At 34.2% G+C, this 5,159-nt stretch overlaps 1 pseudogene; it reads left to right on the top strand.

The window, feature by feature from the left end:
- Positions 1 to 2,027: 2,027 nt before the first annotated feature.
- LOC149229043 (uncharacterized) lies at positions 2,028 to 4,331 on the top strand (annotated as a pseudogene).
- The last annotated feature ends 828 nt before the right edge of the window (positions 4,332 to 5,159 follow it).

Genomic DNA, 5,159 nt, shown 5'->3' with positions numbered 1-5,159 from the left:
CAGTATAATGTAGTGGTTGCAACTTCATTTGTTAAAAATATGGCTAAGTTTACAACATTAAAATAAAGGGGCAGTATATGAAAACAATGATATGTAATGCGAGTTTCCAAATCTAATATTTGTTGGTTAATATGCCACTAGAAAAATTAATAACTCAATTGTGAACCTATCAAGGTATATGAGAAAAATTTGGCAAAGGTAAGGAAAATTGACAGTCTTTGGCACCAATAAGGCACCATGTCATACTAAATCCATTTCATTTTGTGCAAATCATAAGATGGAGTTTTTCTTACATCACTAAGGAATGCATGAAATTACACCCTATAGAAGGCACTGCATTTCCATTCAAAACATGAATACAAATGATTTCCCTTTAAGTTTGACATCACTCATCAAAGTTATTAAAAGTAAGGCATGTAAGTTCCATGCAATTGTTTTTCTGGTTATAAAATGGCAATAACCTCTGATAAAAAGATTCATTTATGTCTCCAGTTATGATCCACCAAGAAAAAATTAATAGATAGAAATCCTTGAATGATTTACCATAGTCTAAACAAAAAGTACAAAGAACAATTCCAAGCTAGTTTTATTATACTTTGTTAGTAAATATTGTTGTACCAATTCAAATGCTTAGTTCTACACAACTAACAAAAACATAAGCCCACTTTTCTTTTTCTTTTGCACATTTTTATTCTCTAATCAATATTTCATATTAGTAAAGCAAAGATATTGTTGGTGAGCCTGACTACCTTTCCACCTTTCTGTGTGAAGACATAGTTGACTACTGTATCAAAAAAGTAGCAATGGGTGAACTAGAGAGGCACCTTATTAGAGAAATCATGAAACAAAAGAAGGATGAATTATATTAAGAAAACTATTTTCAATTTGTTTGAAAATGTATAAAATATATGCATAGTGATAAGCAATAGTGACTGGAAACAAGGCAAATAAAAAGAAAAAAATAGGCAAGGCAAAAGATTTGATCTACAACTTTGCATCCATTTAGGATCCTTGCCCTTTGTTCATCAAAATCACAAAGTACTTTATCCTCAAAGATGTCAAAATCCTATATACATGCCAATACAAAAATTGTAAATCAGAAATGAATTCCCTAATGAGGATCAAATGATATGCACAACTCAAATTAAAAAATATGCACTGATTCTAAACAAAATAATTAGTGGCAAGAGGGAGACGCCACAATTAGCCTCCAATGAAATGCAAAAATGATTTAAAAAACAAAGCCAACCATAGCATTATTTTCTGAATATGAATATTTGATTTATCCTATGTGTAGGAGTAAATTATTTCAAGAACAACCCGAAGTGATATGCTAGCATAGATCAAATCAATAGATATCCCTCATGACCTCCCGATCCATAGGGCCTTACACCTGGAGAGAAGCCCCATTACTATGCTTTCACATAAGTGAAAGTTGAACCAAAAGTCACAAACTACAACATCTGCAGTGTAGAATAAGGTTCATTTTCTGACTGATGATGGACATATTTGATGCCTATTTGGTGCCATTTTTAATTGGTTCCTTTGGCTATCGAATGACTTATTGTATACATTTGACTTTCCTTTTTCTTTAGCTGGTCTTAGTAGAAGCAGGCTGTGGAAAAAAACTTTCCAGCAACGTTTGAAATCCATTTAACTTCCCCATGTTGAGACTCTAGTTCCATTGTACCAAAGAAAATATTATACATAAATATGTAGTTCTTGCATTTGTGGAAACCTATGGTGGTGAATAATTCATATTGGAGTTAGCACGGTGATCAGAAGGCATGTAGCTTTTGGTTTCATGTATAGAAAGGGTAACTTTCATGGTAATGGGTTTAAAAAAAATGGATTAGTGGACAATGTTGCCTCTTCAAAGTCAACTGGTATGCTCTCAAGAAAAATGGGTTCAAGGTTTGTAACTTCAATCATACACAATCTGGAAACAATGGTGTGGAAACCTATGGTGGTGAATAATTCATATTGGAGTTAGCATGGTGATCAGAAGGCATGTAGCTTTTGGTTTCATGTCTAGAAAGGGTAACTTTCATGGTAAAGGGTTTAAAAATAATGGATTAGTGGACAATGTTGCCTCTTCAAAGTCAACTGGTATGCTCTCAAGAAAAATGGGTTCAAGGTTTGTAATTTCAGTCATACACAATTTGGAAACAATGGTGAGAATGCTCAGAATATTGATTGCCCATACAATCAGAAAAATATTTATAGGACCAAATCACAGAGGTGAAGAGGTTTAGAAGATGGTAAACATGATGTAGCACCTACAAAACCCAACATTTCTAAGGGCATACTTCCCTATCGCGACAACAACCGAGTACAAAACTAAATTCTTCTAAGTAAAAAGAAGCAAGTACATCCAAAGATAATGGAGGGAAAATAAATGTTTGAGATGGTGATGGAACTAATGTCGATGAGGCAAGGAATTATGAGGAAAGGTTGATGAATGTTGAAAGTTGCAACAAAGACATACATTTCCCTACTCGAGCCACCAATACTCAGTACTCTAAGAAGCAAGAAATCATGGAGAATGGAATGCATGTCATTTGCCAAAGCTAGAAAGGAATGGGAATGAGAAAATTTTCATGTGCATCTACTTTGTTTGGACAGCCTTCAGAATGGATCCAACGACATAATATTGTATCAACGACATCCATTGAAACTATTTTACAGGCAAGAGACTTTATTGTTCATAGGATTTGGCATACATGGCCCATATTTTGCACATGGCTATTGCATTTGGGGAGGTTATTCCTCCTACTTTTCATATTCTAGTTGGACTATTGTCTCATAGGCATGGACTCATTTCTTCATTTGGGCACATCATCCTCTTTTGTGGTTATTTGGTGCAACTTTCTTAGCTTCACCACAATGGCAGACATTTTCAATGTTTTTCTGAGCTTGGGATTTAATGATTTAGGGTGTAGTTTGCACAATGGCATTTGTTTTTGCCTACACAAGTTCAGTTTTGACAATGGTTTTTATTGGGATGGTGGCTCTATGTATACATGGTAGCTTTTAGATGACTAGCTTACAAGCTATATCAGCGCGTATTGCTTTTTCTATGAGTCATAAACATCTAGCATTGTTGATTACAATTATGCTCTATATATTCTGCTAAATTTCATGTGGGATGACTTGGCATGGTTATGTGCATGAACTTGGTTTTCATATCTAGTAACATTTTGATTTACTTTCTAAAGAAAAATAAAAAATAATATAAAGAGAGAGGTTTTGATCCACAATTTGAAGGGACTAATGGCATGGCAAGAAATTTCTCTCATGCATTTGGATACAATGGTCCTTGTGGTGAAGAAGGTAATTTTTCTTTAGCTAGTCAATTTGGTGAAAAATCTCAGTAAAGTCAGTCTAGAGATAGTGAAAGAGGGACCTCAACTAGTGGCTTGTCTAGAGGAGATCCTTCTAAAGACGAAGTATTCTAACTATTAGATGACCCTGATCACTATGCAATGTTGGGTTTATCTCGTTATGAGAACATAGACATTGTTGTCCTAAAAAAGGAGTAGAGGAAAAATGCAATGTTGGTTCATCTTGACAAAGATATGGACAATGTAGAGGCTAAGGAATATTTTAAGAAACTCCAAAATGGATATGAGTTTCTATTAGATTATGTTAAGAGGAAAATTTATGATAATGAACTAATGAGGGAGGAGCTAGTCTGCCACCTTCATAGTTTTAGAAGTAGTTTTCAAATGAGTGGCAGACACAACCCTTTTATATATAGGCGTGCTATTATTGAAGATGAGAGGGATGGTCTTCAAGCAAATTCAGGAAGAATAACATGCAAAAAAATTAATGTTTCAAATATTTTGATACATACTGATAAGAAAAAAGTAGGAGCTAGGTGGTGCCAAGATTGAAAAGATTACCATCAAGCAAAAGATGGAGATGGATGGGTTGAAAATACAAGCCATGCATTTGTTTTTAGAGAGGTGGACACACAATGTGCAAATGCCTATGTTTTAAGAAAAGTATATGATGCAACTGAGCGGGCCATTTGATAGGGTATGAAGTGTCCTCCAAACACAACCAAGCCACCCTTTCATGTGAATACTACCCTTATTGGAAAACATTATTCTCGAGGAGAAACTTCAACTCAGAAAGTTGGCATAAATGTTGATGTACCGACAAACCTAGATGAAAACATAACAAAAACGTTTCTTGATTGGTTTCAAAATGCAGTGGAATCTAGGATGTTTGACACTAGTAATGGTGTATCAGAAAATGTAGGCATGAAGACTGGGGATCATGCCAAAAATAGCAAGAAAAAGAGAAAGGGCAAGAAACAATGGTAAGGAATTATATTGATTTTATTAACAAAAATATTTGTGTTATCCCGTGCATGGATACATATTGTAAATAAATCCCCCCCTGATGTAGATCTATGGATTTATTATTACTGCAAGTATTATATGAGCTTATAACATTAAGATTTTTTATGAAGTGAAAGAAAAGCTTTGCTTCCAATTTTCAAGTGCAAATTCTAGAATCGAAGTCAGAGATATACAAGGAATTTTATATTATTTGTTGTATTGTCTAGCTTAAACATTCAATGAAACATAGATTTTAATCTAACTAGACAAAAAAAATAGATATCCCTCTGAGCTTAAACTTCATGACAGGTAAGTATGCAATAGGGCAAGATGGAGTTCAAAGACTTCTGGAATTTCAACCAACATATCATGCAAAATTCCAAAAAGAATCCTACTATAGAAGAGAAATGTAAATTTATTGTTTAAATTAGTAGTATTCAACCAGAATAAGCCAGTTGCATACTTTGTATCCATGTGGATAGCCATGGAAATCACCCATTGTTAAGTTATGGTATGTTCTATGCTTATAAAAATTTACTTGTTTTTCTTATTATATTCCACCGATTAGCAATCACATGTACATAAAGTAAAGTGCAGATAGAACATTAAACGATTGACAGAAAACAAGCCAAGACAAGAGACACAAGATGTGGCGGCTAGCCAGGGACAAACCCCACAATGTGTGGGGAAACCCTTTGATCAAATCTTCTTTTATCTTCAATAATTCAGTAGAGAGAAATAGTACAATAAATCTGATTCATATCAGCAGTAGCAAACCCTAGATCAGTAGCATCAGCATTAGCGGCTTCA

The sequence above is a fragment of the Pinus tabuliformis genome, chromosome J (assembly GCF_031772625.1).
Source record: "Pinus tabuliformis cultivar Carrire ecotype Pingquan chromosome J, CPIR1, whole genome shotgun sequence".
Classification (NCBI taxonomy): domain Eukaryota; kingdom Viridiplantae; phylum Streptophyta; class Pinopsida; order Pinales; family Pinaceae; genus Pinus; species Pinus tabuliformis.
The sequence above is the reverse complement of the archived record's forward strand: the minus strand, read 5'-3'. Positions and strand labels throughout refer to the sequence as shown.